This window comes from Scyliorhinus torazame, chromosome 5, assembly GCF_047496885.1.
Source record: "Scyliorhinus torazame isolate Kashiwa2021f chromosome 5, sScyTor2.1, whole genome shotgun sequence".
NCBI classification, from domain to species: Eukaryota; Metazoa; Chordata; class Chondrichthyes; order Carcharhiniformes; family Scyliorhinidae; genus Scyliorhinus; species Scyliorhinus torazame.
In genome coordinates, this window is record NC_092711.1 from 30,783,748 (window position 1) to 30,803,655 (window position 19,908).

Below are 19,908 nucleotides of genomic sequence, written 5' to 3' on the forward strand. Positions count from 1 at the left end.
GCGTCTCCATTCACCTCCCAATAACACAACCTTCAGAAATCCATCCTCAGCATCTCCACTCACCTCCCAATAACACAACATGCAGAAATCAATCGTCAGCATCTCCACTAACCTTCCAATAACACAACTTGCAGAAATCGATCGTCAGCATCTTCACTAACCTTCCAATAACACAATCTGCAGCACCCCATCCTCAGCATCTCCACTCACCACCCAATAACACAACCTGCAGAAATCCATCGTCAGCATCTTCACTCACCTCCCAATAACACAACCTGCAGAAACCCATCCAAAGCATCTCCTCTCACCTCCCAATAACACAACCTGCAGAAACCCATTCTCAGCATCTCCACTCACCTCCCAATAACACAACCTGCAGAAACCCATTCTCAGCATCTCCCCTCACCTCCCAATAACACAACCTGCAGAAATCCACGTTCACATCTCCACTCACCTCCCAATAACACAACCTGCAGAAACCCATCCTCAGCATCTCCACTCACCTCCCAATAACACAACCTGCAGAAACCCATTCTCAGCATCTCCCCTCACCTCCCAATAACACAACCTGCAGAAATCCATCGTTCGCATCTCCACTCACCTCCCAATAACACAACCTGCAGAAACCCATCCTCAGCATCTCCACTCACCCCCCAATAACACAACCTGCATAAACCCATCCTCAGCCTCTTCACTAACCTTCCAATAACACAAACTGGAGAAATCCATCCTCAGCATCTACACTCACCTTCCAGTAACACAACCTGCAGAAAGCCATCATCAGCATCTCCACTCACCTCCCAATAACACAACCTGCAGAAATCCATCCTCAGCATCTCCACTCACCTTCCAATAACACAACCTGCAGAAACCCATCCTCAGCACCTCCACTCACCTCTCAATAACACAACCTGCTGAAACCCATCCTCAGCATCTCCACTCACCCCCCAATAACACAACCTGCAGAAACCCATCCTCAGCATCTCCACTCACCTCCCAATATCACAACCTGCAGAAACCCATCCTCAGCATCTCCACTCACCTTCCAATAACACAACATGCAGAAACCCATCCACAGCATCTTCACTCACCTCCCAATAACAAAACCTACAGAAACCCATCCTCAGCATCTCCACTCATCTCCCAATAACACAACCTGCAGAAACCCATCCTCAGCATCTCCACACGCCTTCCAATAACACAACCTGCAGAAACCCATCCTCAGAATCTCCACTCACCTTCCAAAAACACAACCTGCAGAAACCCATCCTCAGTATCTCCACTCATCTCCCAATAACACAACCTACAGAAACCCATCCTCAGCATTTTCACTCACCTCCCAATAACACAACCTGCAGAAACCCATCCTCAGCATCTTCACTCACCTCCCAATAACACAACCTGCAGAAACCCATCCTCAGCATCTTCACTCACCTCTCAATAACACAACCTGCAGAAACCCATCATCAGCATCTTCACTCACCTCCCAATAACACAACCTGCAGAAACCCATCCTCTGCATCTTCACTCACCTTCCAAAAACACAACCTGCAGAAACCCATCCTCAGCATGTTCACTCACCTCCCAATAACACAGCCTGCAGAAACACATCCTCAGCATCTTCACACACCTCCCAGTAACACAACCTGCAGATAGATACCCATCCTCAGCATCTCCACTCACCTCCCAATAACACAACCTGCAGAAACCCATCCTCAGGATCTTCACTCATCTCCCAATAACACAACCTGCAGAAGCCCATCCTCAGCATTTACACTCACCTTCCAATAACACAACCTGCAGAAACCCATCCTCAGGATCTTCACTCATCTCCCAATAACACAACCTGCAGAAACCCATCCTCAGCATTTTCACTCACCTCCCAATAACACAACGTGCCGAAACCCATCCTCAGCATCTCCACTAACCTCCCAATAACACAACATGCAGAAACACATCCTCAGCATCTCCATTTACCTTCCTATAACACAACCTGCAGAAACCATTCCACAGCATCTCCACTCACCACCCAGTAAAAGAATATGCAGGAACCCATCCTCAGCATCTTCACTCACCTTCCAATAACACAACCTGCAGAAACCCATCCTCAGCATGTTCACTCACCTCCGAATAACACAGCCTGCAGAAACCCATCCTCAGCATCTCCACTCACCTCCCAATAACACAACCTGCAGAAACCCATCCTCAGCCTCTTCACTCACCTCCCAGTAACACAACCTGCAGGAGTCCATCCGCAGCATCTTCACTCACCTTCCAATAACAAAACCTGCAGAAACCCATCCTCAGCATCTCCACTCACCTCCCAATAACACAACCTGCAGAAACCCATCCTCAGCATGTTCATTAACCTCCCAAAAACACAACCTGCAGAACCCATCCTCAGCATCTCCACTCACCTTCCAATATCACAACCTGCAGAAGCCCATCCTCAGCATCTTCACTCACCTCCCAATGACACAAACTGCTGAAACCCATCCTCAGCATCTCCACTCACCTCCCAATAACACAACCGGCAGAAACCCATCCTCAGCATCTTCACTCACCTTCCAATAACACAACCTGCAGGAATCCATCCTCAGCATCTCCACTCACCTCCCAATAACACAACCTGCAGAAATCAATACTCAGCATCTTCATTAACCTCCCAAAAACACAACCTGCAGAACCCATCCTCAGCATCTCCACTCACCTTCCAATAACACAACCTGCAGAATCCCATCCTCAAGATCTCCACTCACCTCCCAATAACAGAATTGTAAAAGTGATGAAAAATAACTCATTTCCACATTCATTCAAAATGGACATGGGCTTGGTCTGATTTTGATTGGCTGAGACTGTGGAGAATTTCAATCACTGAATGAGAATTCAGATAGTGGGATGCTGCCAGACTGGGAACCAATCTACAGCAGTGAGCACAGGGATGATAGGTGACTGGGATTGGGTGAGGGTTAGGACCCAGACTGTGAACCAATCTACAGCATTGAGCACAGGGATGATAGGTGACTGGGATTGGGTGAGGGTTAGGACCCAGACTGGGAACCAATCTACAGCAATGAGCACAGGGATGATAGGGGACTGGGATTGGGTGAGGGTTAGGACCTAGACTGGGAACCAATCTACAGCAGTGAGCACAGGGATGATAGGTGACTGGGATTGGATGAGGGTTAGGACCCAGACTGGGAACCAATCTACAGCAATGAGCACAGGGATGATTGGGGACTGGGATTGGGTGAGGGTTAGGACCCAGACTGGGAACCAATCTACAGCAGTGAGCACAGGGATGAGAGGTGACTGGGATTGGGTAAGGGTTAGGACCCAGACTGTGAGCCAATCTACAGCAGTGAGCACAGGGATGATAGGGGACTGGGATTGGGAAAGGGTTAGGACCCAGACTGTGAGCCAATCTACAGCAATGTGCACAGGGATGATAGGTGACTGGGATTGGGTGAGGGTAAGGACCCAGACTGGGAACCAATCTACAGCAGTGAGCACAGGGATGACAGGTGACTTAGATTGGGTGAGGGTTAGGACCCAGACTGTGAACCAATCTATAGCAGTGAGCACAGGGATGACAGGTGACTGGGATTGGGTGAGGGTTAGGACCCAGACTGGGAATCAATCTACAGCAGTGAGCACAGGGATGATAGGGGACTGGGATTGGGTGAGGGTTAGGACCCAGACTGGGAACCAATCTACAGCAATGAGCAAAGGGATGATAGGGGACTGGGATTGGGTGAGGGTTAGGACCCAGACTGGGAACCAATCTACAGCAGTGAGCACAGGGATGATAGGGGACTGGGATTGGGTGAGGGTTAGGACCCAGACTGGGAACCAATCTACAGCAGTGAGCACAGGGATGATATGTGACTGGGATTGGGTGAGGGTTAGGACCCAGACTGGGAACCAATCTACAGCAGTGAGCACAGGGATGATAGGTGACTGGGATTGGGTGAGGGTTAGGACCCAGACTGGGAACCAATCTACAGCAGTGAGCACAGGGATGATAGGGGACTGGGATTGGGTGAGGGTTAGGACCCAGACTGGGAACCAATCTACAGCAGTGAGCACAGGGATGATAGGGGACTGGGATTGGGTGAGGGTTAGGACCCAGACTGGGAACCAATCTACAGCAGTGAGCACAGGGATGATAGGGGACTGGGATTGGGTGAGGGTTAGGACCCAGACTGGGAACCAATCTACAGCAGTGAGCACAGGGATGATAGGTGACTGGGATTGGGTGAGGGTTAGGACCCAGACTGGGAACCAATCTACAGCAGTGAGCACAGGGATGATGTGTGACTGGGATTGGGTGAGGGTTAGGACCCAGACTGGGAACCAATCTACAGCAGTGAGCACAGGGATGATAGGGGACTGGGATTGGGTGAGGGTTAGGACCCAGACTGGGAACCAATCTACAGCAGTGAGCACAGGGATGATAGGGGACTGGGATTGGGTGAGGGTTAGGACTCAGACTGTGAACCAATCTACAGCAGTGAGCACAGGGATGATAGGGGACTGGGATTGGAAGAGGGTTAGGTTAGTGAGATGCTCCCAGACTGGGATCCAATCTACAGCAGTGAGCCAGGGATGATAGGGGACTGGGATTGGGTGAGGGTTAGGACCCAGACTGGGAACCAATCTACAGCAGTGAGCACAGGGATGATAGGGGACTGAGATTGGGTGAGGGTTAGGACCCAGACTGTGAACCAATCTACAGCAGTGAGCACAGGGATGATAGGGGACTGGGATTGGGTCAGGGTTAGGACCCAGACTGGGAACCAATCTACAGCAGTGAGCACAGGGATGATAGGGGACTGGGATTGGGTGAGGGTTAGGACCCAGACTGGGAACCAATCTACAGCAGTGAGCACAGGGATGATAGGGGACTGGGATTGGGTGAGGGTTAGGACCCAGACTGGGAACCAATCTACAGCAGTGAGCACAGGGATGATAGGGGACTGGGATTAGGTGAGGGTTAGGACCCAGACTGGGAACCAATCTACAGCAGTGAGCACAGGGATGATAGGGGACTGGGATTGGGTGAGGGTTAGGACCCAGACTGGGAACCAATCTACAGCAGTGAGCACAGGGATGATAGGTGACTGGGATTGGGTGAGGGTTAGGACCCAGACTGGGAACCAATCTACTGCAGTGAGCACAGGGATGATAGGGGACTGGGATTGGGTGCGGGTTCGGATATGGCAGCAGAGTTGGAGATGAGCTGCGCTTCATGAAGATTTGTATCAGAAATTGTGTGACAGAATATCATTGGATTAGTCGAGTGTGGATTTAACAAAGATACAGATGATTTATTCTGCAGCTGAGATGAAGCAGAGGTGGCGATGGCAAGTGAGCAGGATTGGGAATGGAGAGAGTGTCTGGCTATAATAACTTTACTGTCAAAGGGAGAGCAGGGATTGTGAACAGCCTCCGATATTAACCAGAGAGCGAGTGGAGCCACTGGATAGGGAATGAGCTCAGTGACTGGAATCGATATTGATATTTATAGCTAAAGGCACAGAGCTTCAAGGTAAGGAAGTGTTATTCCCACTATTCCAGATGTTGCACAGAATGCACCTGGAGTATTGCACAGTCCTGGCCCCTGATTTGAGGAAAGATGTAGGGGCTTTAGAGGCAGTTCAGAGGAGGTTGACGAGACTGACCGCAGAGATGAGGGCTTTGTCTTATCAAGAGAGTTGGTAAGAAGGAGTAGAGATCCAATTGTGGTTTATAAGATGATAAAAGGTGTGGGTGAAGTGGAAGTGGAGCGGATGCATCCTCTTGTGGGGCGTTCTGGAACGAGAGGTCAGAATCTCAGGATAACAGGCAGCTAATGGGAATCAGAGCTGAGGAGAAACTACTTCTCCCAATGGGATGTGAATCTTGGAATTCGCTATCCAGAGTGTGGGGCATGCTGGGACAGTGAGTAAATTTAAGGAGCAGTTATATAGATTTTGAATTGGGAATGGGGTTGAGAATTTTGGATAATTGGCAGGACGGCGGCGTTAAGCCGAGGGTGAGATCAGCCAAGACCGAATGACGGAGCAGACGCGAGGGGCCAAATAGCCTCATTCTGCTCCTGGACCTGAAAACTTACAAACTTCTGAACTGAAGAACGTGGATTCAATCTTTCCAAGATGCAAATGACCAGAGCAATAATACACTTAAAGTGGTTTATACAATAAATAACTGGACAGGGAGACTTACCAGGGACACCGACAACAGCCAGGAGGGGATAGTACCCCGCTTGAATTATCATCAGTGCGCCGTAGATCCGCCATGGTAAATCCTGGTCAGACACAAAGTAAATACCCAGGGATAAACTCCTGTCCATTGCTGTAACGTTCCTGTGGGCAGTTCCCAGATTCTGATCCATTGCTGTAACGTTCCTGTGGGCAGTTCCCAGATTCTGATCCATTGCTGTAACGTTCCTGTGGGTAGTTCCCAGATTCTGATCCATTGCTGTAACGTTCCTGTGGATAGTTCCCAGATTCTGATCCATTGCTGTAACGTTCCTGTGGATCGTTCCCAGATTCTGATCCATTGCTGTAACGTTCCTGTGGGCAGTTCCCAGATTCTGATCCATTGCTGTAACGTTCCTGTGGATAGTTCCCAGATTCTGATCCATTGCTGTAACGTTCCTGTGGATAGTTCCCAGATTCTGATCCATTGCTGTAACGTTCCTGTGGGTAGTTCCCAGATTCTGATCCATTGCTGTAACGTTCCCGTGGATAGTTCCCAGATTCTGATCCATTGCTGTAACGTTCCTGTGGATAGTTCCCAGATTCTGATCCATTGCTGTAACGTTCCTGTGGATAGTTCTCGGCTTCTGATCCATTGCTGTAACGTTCCTGTGGGTAGTTCCCAGATTCTGATCCATTGCTGTAACGTTCCTGTGGGTAGTTCCCAGATTCTGCTCCCTCCTCTCGGTCTCTCTGGAGCCGCTGATCTCTGGCAGTGTTGGAAATGACGCTCCCGCTGACAGTTTGGGATAACACAGTGAAAGGAATCGCTTATTAATAGCAGAGACAAACCCTCCAGTGACACGGTTAGATCCATCGAGACTGACATTAATCACAGTCACTAAACAAACAGGCTCAGTTAACCCCTTTCAATCAAACACTTTTTATATCACAATGAAATAGAAGATTAGCCGGGTCTGGATTAGCTGTGTGACAGTGACTGAGGGATGGAGTGTGGAAATAGTGGACACACTGACCCTGATACTCAATCCTCGTTGATATCTGAGTGGTTCCAGGGGACTGGGGCATTTTCACTGTCCCATCCTGTTTATAAAAGGAGAGAGAGGGATTAAACCCTGGAGTGACAGAGCAGCCTGGATAATGTTAGTCACGAGGACATTTCTAGGAGTCAGAGTGGGCAACAGGAATATTGCTCCTTCGCGAGGAAATGGTGTTATGTGACCAGAAAAACGGCGATATTCGTGGGAAATCATATCGCATGTTGTTATTGCAGTTATATTTCAAAATAACTGGAGGATTAATGAGGGAACTGATATGGATTTATGTACTGGGACATATTGTGATCAAATGTCATTGATTAGAGATGTTCTCGAGTCCCAAAGCCGTGGATTAAAGGGTCTGTGACAGTGAGAATGTGATATTGGCTAAGAAACAGAAAGCAGAGAGAAGCGGTGAATGATAGTTATTCAGACAGGAGGGGAGGAGACACTGATGTTCACTCGGGGTCCACATGAGGACAATTGCTCTTCAAGATACACTTCACTGCGACAGGCTTCAATGGAAAGAATTTCAACATTCACAAATGACAGACACTCGGCAATGACACAGTGAGCAGTGTAGCAGCAATCTTCAGCAGCATGTTCCCAGATCTGTGAAAGGCAGAGTCACGGGGAAAGTAAATTTAAATCACTGTCGTGTGGGTGATGCATCAGGGAGGAGGGCAGAGGACAGGAAATATAAACTAAACGGGACAAGTTTAAAAAGTGTACAGGAAGGGAGCGGGGACATGTCCACACTTTGCACTGGAAGGTCATCGTGATAAGATTGGAAAATCCTCAGAAGATATTTAACTTGATCAATAGAGGCGGAGACTCCGAAAAGAAGGATGTTAGGATCATAGAGTCATCGAGGTCCAGAGCACAGAAAGGCCATTCGGCCCATCTGGACTGGGCAGGTCAAAAACAACCACCTGAGTATTTGAATCCCACTTTCTAACACTTTGCCAATAGCCTATAGAGTTATAACCAGGTTTATAGAGAGGACCATAGCTGAGGAATTGCTTCTTGTTCTGCCGCTAAATATACAAAAGGATGTGAGGATCTTGGAGACAAAACAAAGGATATTTAATGGAGTGTTGTCGGGAATGGAGGATTTCAGTTAAATATGGGGATTAGTGAACTGGAATTGTAATCTGTAGATCAGTTTAAGGTAAAGAGCAATTTCACAGAGGACTCCAAATTAGGAAGGAGTTTAGAGAGAGTGAGCAGAAAGGGTTCTACTGGAGTGTGTGTGTGGGCTGGGGAGAGTGGCCTGGAGTGTGTGTGTGGGCTGGCCGGGAGTGGCCTGGCCTGGAGTGTGTGTGTGGGCTGGCCGGGAGTGGCCTGGATTGTGTGTGTGGGCTGGCCGGGAGTGGCCTGGAGTGTGTGTGTGGGCTGGCCGGGAGTGTGTGTGTGGGCTGGCCGGGAGTGGCCTGGAGTGTGTGTGTGGGCTGGCCGGGAGTGGCCTGGAGTGTGTGTGTGGGCTGGCCGGGAGTGGCCTGGAGTGTGTGTGTGGGCTGGCCGTGAGTGGCCTGGAGTGTATGTGGGCTGCCCGGGGGTGGCCTGGAGTGTGTGTGTGGGCCGGCCGGGAGTGGCATGGAGTGTGTGTGTGGGCTGGCGGGGAGTGGCCTGGCCTGGAGTGTGTGTGTGGGCCGGCCGGGAGTGGCCTGGAGTGTGTGTGTGGGCTGGCCGGGAGTGGTCTGGAGTGTGTGTCTGGGCTGGCCGGGAGTGGCCTGGAGTGTGTGTGTGGGCTGGCCGGGAGTGGCCTGGAGTGTGTGTGTGGGCTGGCCGGGAGTGGCCTGGAGTGTGTGTGTGGGCTGGCCGGGAGTGGCCTGGAGTGTATGTGTGGTCTGGCCGGGAGTGGCCGGGAGTGTGTGTGTGGGCTGGTCGGGAGTGGCCTGGAGTGTGTGTGTGGGCTGGCCGGGAGTGGCCTGGAGTGTGTGTGGGCTGGCCGGGAATGTCCTGGAGTGTGTGTGTGGGCTGGTCGGGAGTGGCCTGGAGTGTGTGTGTGGGCTGGCCGGGAGTGTCCTGGAGTGTGTGTGTGGGCTGGCCGGGAGTGGCCTGGAGTGTGTGTGTGGGCTGGCCGGGAGTGGCCGGGAGTGTGTGTGTGGGCTGGCCGAGAGTGGCCTGGAGTGTGTGTGTGGGCTGGCCGGGAGTGGCCTGGAGTGTGTGTGTGGGCTGGCCGGGAGTGGTCTGGAGCGAGTGTGTGGGCTGCCCGGGAGTGGCCTGGAGTGTGTGTGTGGGCTGGCCGAGAGTGGCCTGGAGTGTGTGTTTGGGCTGCCCGGGAGTGGCCTGGAGTGTGTGTGTGGGCTGGCCGGGAGTGGCCTGGAGCGAGTGTGTGGGCTGGCCGGGAGTGGCCTGGAGTGTGTGTGAGGGCCGGCCGGGAGTGCCCTGGAGTGTGTGTGTGGGCCGGCCGGAATTGGCCTGGAGTGTGTGTGTGGACTGGCCGGGAGTGGCCTGGAGTGTGTGTGTGGGCTGGCCGGGAGTGGCCTGGAGTGTGTGTGTGGGCTGGCCGGGAGTGGCCTGGAGTGTGTGTGTGGGCTGGCCGGGAGTGGCCTGGCCTGGAGTGTGTGTGTGGGCTGGTCGGGAGTGGCCTGGAGTGTGTGTGTGGGCTGGTCGGGTGTGGCCTGGAGTGAGTGTATGGGCTGGCCGGGAGTGGCCTGGAGTGTGTGTGTGGGCTGGCCGGGAGTGACCTGGAGTGTGTGTGTGTGGGCTGGTCGGGAGTGGCCTGGAGTGTGTGTGTGGGCTGGCCGGGAGTGGCCTGTCCTGGAGTGTGTGTGTGGGCTGGCCGGGAGTGGCCTGGAGTGTGTGTGTGGGCTGGCCGGGAGTGGCCTGGAGTGTGTGTGTGGACTGGCCGGGAGTGGCCTGGAGTGTGTGTGTGGGCTGGCCGGGAGTGGCCTGGAGTGTGTGTGTGGGCTGGCCGGGAGTGGCCTGGAGTGTGTGTGTGGACTGGCCGGGAGTGGCCTGGAGTGTTTGTGTGGGCTGGCCGGGAGTGGCCTGGAGTGTGTGTGTGGGCTGGCCGGGAGTGGCCTGTAGTGTGTGTGTGGGCTGGCCGGGAGTGACCTGGAGTGTGTGTGGGCTGCCCGGGAGTGGCCTGGAGTGTGTGTGTGCTGGCCGGGAGTGGCCTGGAGTGTGTGTGTGGGCTGGCCGGGAGTGGCATGGAGTGTATGTGTGGGCTGGCCGGGAGTGACCTGGAGTGTGTGTGTGGGCTGGACGGGGGTGGCCTGAAGTGTGTGTGTGGGCTGGCCGGGAGTGTGTGTGTGGGCTGGCCGGGAGTGGCCTGGAGTGTATGTGTGGGCTGGCCGGGAGTGACCTGGCCTGAAGTGTGTGTGTGTGCTGGCCGGGAGTGTGTGTGTGGGCTGGCCGGGAGTGGCCTGTAGTGTGTGTGTGGGCTGGCCGGGAGTGGCCTGGAGTGTGTGTGTGGGCTGGCCGGGAGTGGCCTGGAGTGTGTGTGTGGACTGGCCGGGAGTGGCCTGGAGTGTGTGTGTGGGCTGGCCGGGAGTGGCCTGGAGTGTGTGTGTGGGCTGGCCGGGAGTGGCTTGTGTGTGTGTGTGGGCTGGCCGGGAGTGACCTGGAGTGTGTGTGTGGGCTGGCCGGGAGTGACCTGGAGTGTGTGTGAGGGCTGGCCGGGAGTGGCCTGGCCTGGAGTGTGTGTGTGGGCTGGCCGGGGGTGGCCTGGAGTGTGTGTGTGGGCTGGCCGGGAGTGGCCTGGAGTGTGTGTGTGGGCTGGCCGGGAGTAGCCTGGAGTGTGTGTGTGGGCTGGCCGGGAGTGGCCTGGAGTGTGTGTGTGGGCTGGCCGGGAGTAGCCTGGAGTGTGTGTGTGGGCTGGCCGGGAGTAGCCTGGAGTGTGTGTGTGGGCTGGCCGGGAGTGGCCTGGAGTGTGTGTGTGGGCTGGCCGGGAGTGGCCTGGAGTGTGTGTGTGGGCAGGCCGGGAGTGGCCTGGAGTGCGTGTGTGGGCTGGCCGGGCCTGGCCTGGAGAGTGTGTGTGGGCTGGCCGGGAGTGGCCTGGAGTGTGTGTGTGGGCAGGCCGGGAGTGGCCTGGAGTGTGTGTGTGGGCTGGCCGGGAGTGTCCTGGAGAGTGTGTGTGGGCTGACCGGGAGTGACCTGGAGTATGTGTGTGGGCTGGCCGGGAGTAGCCTGGAGTGTGTGTGTGGGCTGGCCGTGAGTGGCCTGGAGTGCGTGTGTGGGCTGGCCGGGCCTGGCCTGGAGAGTGTGTGTGGGCTGGCCGGGAGTAGTCTGGAGTCTGTGTGTGGGCTGGCCGGGAGTGCCCTGGAGTGTGTGAGTGGGCTGGCCGGGAGTGGCGTGGAGTGTGTGTGTGGGCTGGCCGGGAGTGGCCGGGAGTGTGTGTGTGGGTGGCCGGGAGTGGCCTGGAGTGTGTGTGTGGGCTGACCGGGAGTGGCCGGGAGTGTGTGTGTGGGCTGGCCGGGAGTGGCCGGGAGTGTGTGTGTGGGTGGCCGGGAGTGGCCTGGAGTGTGTGTGTGGGCTGACCGGGAGTGGCCGGGAGTGTGTGTGTGGGCTGGCCGGGAGTGGCCTGGAGTGCGTGTGTGGGCTGGCCGGGAGTGACCTGAAGTGTGTGTGTGGGCTGGCCGGGAGTAGCCTGGAGTGTGTGTGTGGGCTGGCCGGGAGTGGCCTGGAGTGTGTGTGTGGGCTGGCCGGGAGTGGCCTGGAGTGTGTGTGTGGGCTGGCCGGGAGTGGCCTGGAGTGTGTGTGTGGGCAGGCCGGGAGTGGCCTGGAGTGCGTGTGTGGGCTGGCCGGGCCTGGCCTGGAGAGTGTGTGTGGGCTGGCCGGGAGTGGCCTGGAGTGTGTGTGTGGGCAGGCCGGGAGTGGCCTGGAGTGTGTGTGTGGGCTGGCCGGGAGTGTCCTGGAGAGTGTGTGTGGGCTGGCCGGGAGTGACCTGGAGTATGTGTGTGGGCTGGCCGGGAGTAGCCTGGAGTGTGTGTGTGGGCTGGCCGTGAGTGGCCTGGAGTGCGTGTGTGGGCTGGCCGGGCCTGGCCTGGAGAGTGTGTGTGGGCTGGCCGGGAGTAGTCTGGAGTCTGTGTGTGGGCTGGCCGGGAGTGGCCTGGAGTGTGTGAGTGGGCTGGCCGGGAGTGGCGTGGAGTGTGTGTGTGGGCTGGCCGGGAGTGGCCGGGAGTGTGTGTGTGGGTGGCCGGGAGTGGCCTGGAGTGTGTGTGTGGGCTGACCGGGAGTGGCCGGGAGTGTGTGTGTGGGCTGGCCGGGAGTGGCCGGGAGTGTGTGTGTGGGTGGCCGGGAGTGGCCTGGAGTGTGTGTGTGGGCTGACCGGGAGTGGCCGGGAGTGTGTGTGTGGGCTGGCCGGGAGTGGCCTGGAGTGTGTGTGTGGGCTGGCCGGGAGTGGCCTGGAGTGTGTGTGTGGGCTGGCCGGGAGTAGCCTGGAGTGTGTGTGTGGGCTGGCCGGGAGTAGCCTGGAGTGTGTGTGTGGGCTGGCCGGGAGTGGCCTGGAGTGTGTGTGTGGGCTGGCCGGGAGTGGCCTGGAGTGTGTGTGTGGGCAGGCCGGGAGTGGCCTGGAGTGCGTGTGTGGGCTGGCCGGGCCTGGCCTGGAGAGTGTGTGTGGGCTGGCCGGGAGTGGCCTGGAGTGTGTGTGTGGGCAGGCCGGGAGTGGCCTGGAGTGTGTGTGTGGGCTGGCCGGGAGTGTCCTGGAGAGTGTGTGTGGGCTGGCCGGGAGTGACCTGGAGTGTGTGTGTGGGCTGGCCAGGAGTAGCCTGGAGTATGTGTGTGGGCTGGCCGTGAGTGGCCTGGAGTGCGTGTGTGGGCTGGCCGGGCCTGGCCTGGAGAGTGTGTGTGGGCTGGCCGGGAGTAGTCTGGAGTCTGTGTGTGGGCTGGCCGGGAATGACCTGGAGTGTGTGTGTGGGCTGGCCGGGAGTGGCGTGGAGTGTGTGTGTGGGCTGGCCGGGAGTGGCCTGGAGTGTGTGTGAGGGCTGGCCGGGAGTGGCCGGGAGTGTGTGTGTGGGTGGCCGGGAGTGGCCTGGAGTGTGTGTGTGGGCTGACCGGGAGTGGCCGGGAGTGTGTGTGTGGGCTGGCCGGGAGTGGCCGGGAGTGTGTGTGTGGGTGGCCGGGAGTGGCCTGGAGTGTGTGTGTGGGCTGACCGGGAGTGGCCGGGAGTGTGTGTGTGGGCTGGCCGGGAGTGGCCTGGAGTGTGTGTGTGGGCTGGCCGGGAGTGGCCTGGAGTGTGTGTGTGGGCTGGCCGGGAGTGGCCTGGAGTGCGTGTGTGGGCTGGCCGGGCCTGGCCTGGAGAGTGTGTGTGGGCTGGCCGGGAGTGGCCTGGAGTGTGTGTGTGGGCAGGCCGGGAGTGGCCTGGAGTGTGTGTGTGGGCTGGCCGGGAGTGTCCTGGAGAGTGTGTGTGGGCTGGCCGGGAATGACCTGGAGTGTGTGTGTGGGCTGGCCGGGAGTAGCCTGGAGTGTGTGTGTGGGCTGGCCGTGAGTGGCCTGGAGTGCGTGTGTGGGCTGGCCGGGCCTGGCCTGGAGAGTGTGTGTGGGCTGGCCGGGAGTAGCCTGGAGTCTGTGTGTGGGCTGGCCGGGAGTGGCCTGGAGTGTGTGTGTGGGCTGGCCTGGAGTGGCGTGGAGTGTGTGTGTGGGCTGGCCGGGAGTGGCCTGGAGTGTGTGTGTGGGCTGGCCGGGAGTGGCCGGGAGTGTGTGTGTGGGTGGCCGGGAGTGGCCTGGAGTGTGTGTGTGGGCTGACCGGGAGTGGCCGGGAGTGTGTGTGTGGGCTGGCCGGGAGTGGCCGGGAGTGTGTGTGTGGGTGGCCGGGAGTGGCCTGGAGTGTGTGTGTTGGCTGACCGGGAGTGGCCGGGAGTGTGTGTGTGGGCTGGCCGGGAGTGGCCTGGAGTGTGTGTGTGGGCTGGCCGGGAGTGGCCTGGAGTGTGTGTGTGGGCTGGCCGGGAGTGGCCTGGAGTGTGTGTGTGGGCTGGCCGGGAGTGGCCTGGAGTGTGTGTGTGGGCTGGCCGGGAGTGGCCTGGAGTGTGTGTGTGGGCTGGCCGGGAGTGGCCTGGAGTGTGTGTGTGGGCTGGCCGGGAGTGGCCTGGAGTGTGTGTGTGGGCTGGCCGGGAGTGGCCGGGAGTGTGTTTGTGGGATGGCCGGGCGTGACCGGGAGTGTGTGTGTGGGCTGGTCGGGAGTGGATGGGAGTGTGTATGGGCTGGCCGGGAGTGGCTTGGAGTGCGTGTGTGGGCTGGCCGGGAGTGGCCTGGAGTGTGTGTGTGGGCTGGCCGGGAGTGGATGGGAGTGTGTATGGGCTGGCCGGTAGTGGCTTGGAGTGTGTGTGTGGGCTGGCCGGGAGTGGCCTGGAGTGTGTGTGTGGGCTGGCCGGGAGTGGCTTGGAGTGTGTGTGTGGGCTGGCCGGGAGTGGCTTGAAGTGTGTGTGTGGGCTGGCCGGGAGTGGCCTGGAGTGTGTGTGTGGGCTGGCCGGGAGTGGCCTGGAGTGTGTGTGTGGGCTGGCCGGGAGTGGCCTGGCCGGGAGTGTGTGTGTGTGCTGACCGGGAGTGGCCTGGAGTGTGTGTGTGGGCTGGCCGGGAGTGGCCTGGAGTGTGTGTGTGGGCTGGCCGGGAGTGGCCTGGAGTGTGTGTGTGGGCTGGCCGGGAGTGGCCTGGAGTGTGTGTGTGGGCTGGCCGGGAGTGACCTGGAGTGTGTGTGTGGGATGGCCGGGAGTGGCCTGGAGTGTGTGTGTGGGCTGGCCGGGAGTGGCCTGCCCCCTCATTGTAGAATCATCTTGCGTATTCTAGAAACTCGCCCCATTTGTTACACTGTTTCCCGGGAATAATTTACAGTGGTCCCTGGGCAGTATATCATTATTTGCAGTGGTCCCTGGGTAGAATATAATTTTTTACTGCGGTCCTTGGGTTGTATATCATTATTTACAGTGGTCCCTGGGTAGTATATGATTATTTGCAGTGGTCCCTGGGTAGAATATCATTATTTACAGTGGTCCCTGGGCAGTATTTCATTAGTTAAAGTGGTCCCTGGGCAGTATTTCATTAGTTTCAGTGGTACCTGGGAAGTATATCATTATTTAGTGTGGTCCCTGGGCAGTATATCAGTATTTACAGTGGTCACTGACTAGAATATCATTAGTTACAGTGGTCCCTGGGTAGTATATCATTATTTACAATGGTCCCTGAGTAGAATATCATTATTTACAGTGGTCCCTGGGCAGTATATCATTATTTACAGTGTCCCTGGGCAGTATATCATTATTTACAGTGGCCTTGGGGAGGTAGCATAATTTACAGTGGCCACTGGATCGTATTTCATTATTTACAGTGGTCCCTGGGCAGTAATTCATTACTTACAGTGGTCCCTGGGAAGTACATCATTATATACAGTGGTCCCTGGGCAGTATTTCATTAGTTACAGTGGTCCCTGGGAAGTATATCATTATTTACAGTGTCCCTGGGTAGAATATTATTATCTTCAGCGGTTCCTGGGTTGTATACCATTATTTACAGTGGCCTTGGGGAGGTAGCATAACTTACTGTGGTCTCTGGGTCGTATTTCATTAGTTACAGTGGTCCCTGGGCATTATTTCATTAGTTGCAGTGGTCCATGGGCAGTATTTCATTAGTTACAGTGGTCCCTGGGCAGTATGTCATTATTTACTGTGGTCCCTGGCTAGTATATCATTATTTACAGTGTCCCTGGGTAGTATATCATTATTTACAATGGTCCCTGGGTAGCATATCATTATTTACAGTGGTCCCTGGGCAGTATATCATTATTTACAGTGGTCCCTGAGTAGAATATCATTATTTACAGTGGTCCCTGGGTAGTATATCATTATTTACAGTGGCCCCTGGGTAGAATATCATTATTTATTGTGGTCCCTGGGCAGTATATCATTATTTACAGTGATCCCTGGGTAGATTATTATCATTTGCAGTGATCCTTTGTTAGTATAGCATTTTGTACACGGGTCCCTGAGTAGTATCTCATTATTTACATTGGTCCCTTGGAAGCATATCGTTATTCACCGTGGTCCCTGTGTCGTATATCATTATGCACAGTGGTCCCTGGGGAGAATAACATTATATACAGTTGTCCCTAGTTAGTAAATCATTATTTATACTTGTCCCTGGGTAGTATATCATTATTTACAGGGGCCTTGGGTAGTTATCATCATTTACAGTTTTCACTGGATAGTATTTCATTGGTGACAGTGGTCCCGGGGCAGTATGTCATTATTTACAGTCGCCCGTAGTCAGTATATCATTATTTACAGTGGTCCCTGGGTAGTAAACCATTATTTATAGTGGCCTTGGATAGGTATCATCATTTACAGTGGTGATTGGGTAGTATTTCATTAATGACAGTGGTTCCCGGGTAATATGTCCATATTTACTGTGATCCCTGGGCAGTATATCATTATTTACTGTGGTTCCTGGGTAGTTTATCATTATTTACAGTGGTTCCTGGGTAGTATATCATTATTTACTGTGGTCCCTGGGTAGTATATCATTATTTACAGTGGTCCCTGGGTAGTATATCATTATTTTCAGTGGGCCCTGCGCAGTAAATCATTATGTACAGTGGTCCCTGGGTAGTATATCATTATTTACAGTGGGCCCTGGGTAGTATGTCATTATTTTCAGTGGCCCCTGAGTAGTGTATCATTATTTACAGTGGTCCCTGGGTAGTGTATCATTATTTTCAGTGGGCCCTGGGTAGTATATCATTATTTACAGTGGTCCCTGGGTTGTATATCATTATTTACTGAGGTCCCTGGGTAGTATATCATTATTTACAGTGGTCCTTGGGTAGTATATCATTATTTTCAGTGGGCCCTGGGTAGTATGTCATTATTTTCAGTGGGCCCTGAGTAGTGTATCATTATTTACAGTGGTCCCTGGGCAGTATATCATTATTTACAGTACGAAGTCTTACAACACCAGGTTAAAGTCCAACAGGTTTGTTTCGATGTCACTAGCTTTCGGAGCGCTGCTCCTTCCTCAGGTGAATGCAGAGGTATGTTCCAGAAACACATATATAGCCAGATTCAAAGATGCCTGATTCATTCACCTGAGGAAGGAGCAGCGCTCCAAAAGCTAGTGACATCGAAACAAACCTGTTGGAATTTAACCTGGTGTTGTAAGACTTCTTACTGTGCTCACCCCAGTCCAACGCCGGCATCTCCACATCATTATTTACAGTGGCCCCTGGGTAGTATATCATTATTTACAGTGGTCCCTGGATGGTATATCATTATTTACAGTGGATCTTGGTTAGAATATCATTATTTACAGTGTTCTTTGGGTAGAATATCATTATATGCAGCGGTACCTGGGTGGTAAATCATTATTTACAGTGGTCCCTGCGTAGTTTATCATTATGTACTGTGGTCCCTGTGTAGTATATCATTATTTACACTGGTCAGTGGGTTGTATACCATTATTTACAGTGGTTGTTGGATAGGTAAAATCATTTACAGTGGTGATTGGGTAGTATTTCATTGGTGACAGTGGTTCCCGGGTAATATGTCCATATTTACAGTGGTCCCTGGGCAGTATATCATTATTTACAGAGGTCCTTGGCTAGTATATCATTATTCACAGTGGTTTCTGGGCAACGTATCATTATTTAAAGTGGTCCCTGGGTAGTATATCATTATTTACAGTGGTCTCTGGGCAATGTACCTTATTTACAGTGGACCCTGGGTAGAATATCATTATTTACAGTGGTCCCTGGGATGTTAATTATTATTTACAGTGTTACTTGGGTAGTATATTAATATTTACAGGAGTACATGGGTAGAATATTATTATGTACAGTAGTCCCTGGGTCGTATATCATTATTTACAGTGGTCCTTGGTTAGTATTTCATTATTTACAGTGTTCCCTGGATAGTATATCTTTATTTACAGTGGTCTTGGGCGGTCTATCATTATTGACTGTGTTCCCAGGGTGGTATGTCAAGATTTACAGTTGTCCCGGGACAGTATGTCATCAATTATAGTGTGCCCTGTGTAATGCATCTTTATTTACAGTGGTTTTTGGATAGTATTTCATTATTTCAAGTGTCCCTGTGCAATATATCAGGATTCACAGTGGTCTCTGTGTAGTATAGCATTATTTACAGTGGTCCCTGGGAAATATATCATTAATCACAGCAGTCCCTGGGTCGTATATCATTATTTTCAATGCTCCCTGGGCAGTATATCATTATTTACAGTGGTCCCTGGGCAGTATATCATTATGTACAGTGGTCCCAGTGTAGTGTAGTATAATTGACAGTGGTCCCAGAGTGATGCATCGTGATTTACAGTGGTCCCTGGACATTATGTCATCATTTATAGTGTGCCCAGTGTAGTACCTCTTAATTTACAGTGGACTCGGGATAGTATTTCATTATTTACAGTAGTCCCTGGGTGGTTTATCTTTATATACAGTGGTCCCTGGGTGGTTTATCTTTATTTACAGTGGTCCCTGGGTGGTTTATCTTTATTTACAGTGGTTCCTGGGAGGTTTATCTTTATTTACAGTGGTCCCTGGGAGGTTTATCTTTATTTACAGTGGTTCCTGGGTGGTTTATCTTTATTTACAGTGGTCCCCGGGTGGTTTATCTTTATTTACAGTGGTCCCTGGGAGGTTTATCTTTATTTACAGTGGTCTCTGGGTGGTTTATCTTTATTTACTGTGTTCCCCGGGTGGTTTATCTTTATTTACAGTGGTCCCTGGGTGGTTTATCTTTATTTACAGTGGTCCCTGGGTGGTTTATCCTTATTTACTGTGGTCCCTGGGTGGTTTATCTTTATTTACAGTGGTCTCTGGGTGGTTTATCTTTATTTACTGTGTTCCCCGGGTGGTTTATCTTTATTTACTGTGGTCCCTGGGTGGTTTATCTTTATTTACAGTGGTTCCCGGGTGGTTTATCTTCATTTACAGTGGTCCCTGGGTGGTTTATCTTAATTTACAGTGGTCCCTGGGTGGTTTATCTTTATTTACAGTTGTCCCTGGGTGGTTTATCTTTATTTACAGTGGTCCCCGGGTGGATTATCTTTATTTACAGTGGTCTCTGGGTGGTTTATCTTTATTTACAGTGGTCCCTGGGTGGTTTATCTTTATTTAAAGTGGTCCCTGGGTGGTTTATCTTTATTTTCAGTGGTCTCTGGGTGGCTTATCTTTATTTACAGTGGTTCCCTGAGTGGTTTATCTTTATTTACAGTGTTCCCCGGGTGGTTTATCTTTATTTACAGTGGTCCCTGGGTGGTTTTTCTTTATTTACAGTGGTCCCCGGGTGGTTTATCTTTATTTACAGTGGTCCCCGGGTGGTTTATCTTTATTTACAGTGGTCTCTGGGTGGTTTATCTTTATTTACAGTGGTCCCTGGGTGGTTTATCTTTATTTACAGTGGTCCCCGGGTGGTTTATCTTTATTTACAGTGGTCCCCGGGTGGTTTATCTTTATTTACAGTGGTCTCTGGGTGGATTATCTTTATTTACAGAGGTCTCTGGGTGGTTTATCTTTATTTACAGTGGTCCCTGGGTGGTTTATCTTTATTTACAGTGGTCACTGGGTGGTTTATCTTTATTTACAGTGGTCCCCGGGTGGTTTATCTTTATTTACAGTGGTCTCTGGGTGGTTTATCTTTATTTACAGTGGTCCCCGGGTGGTTTATCTCGATTTACAGTGGTCTCTGGGTGGTTTA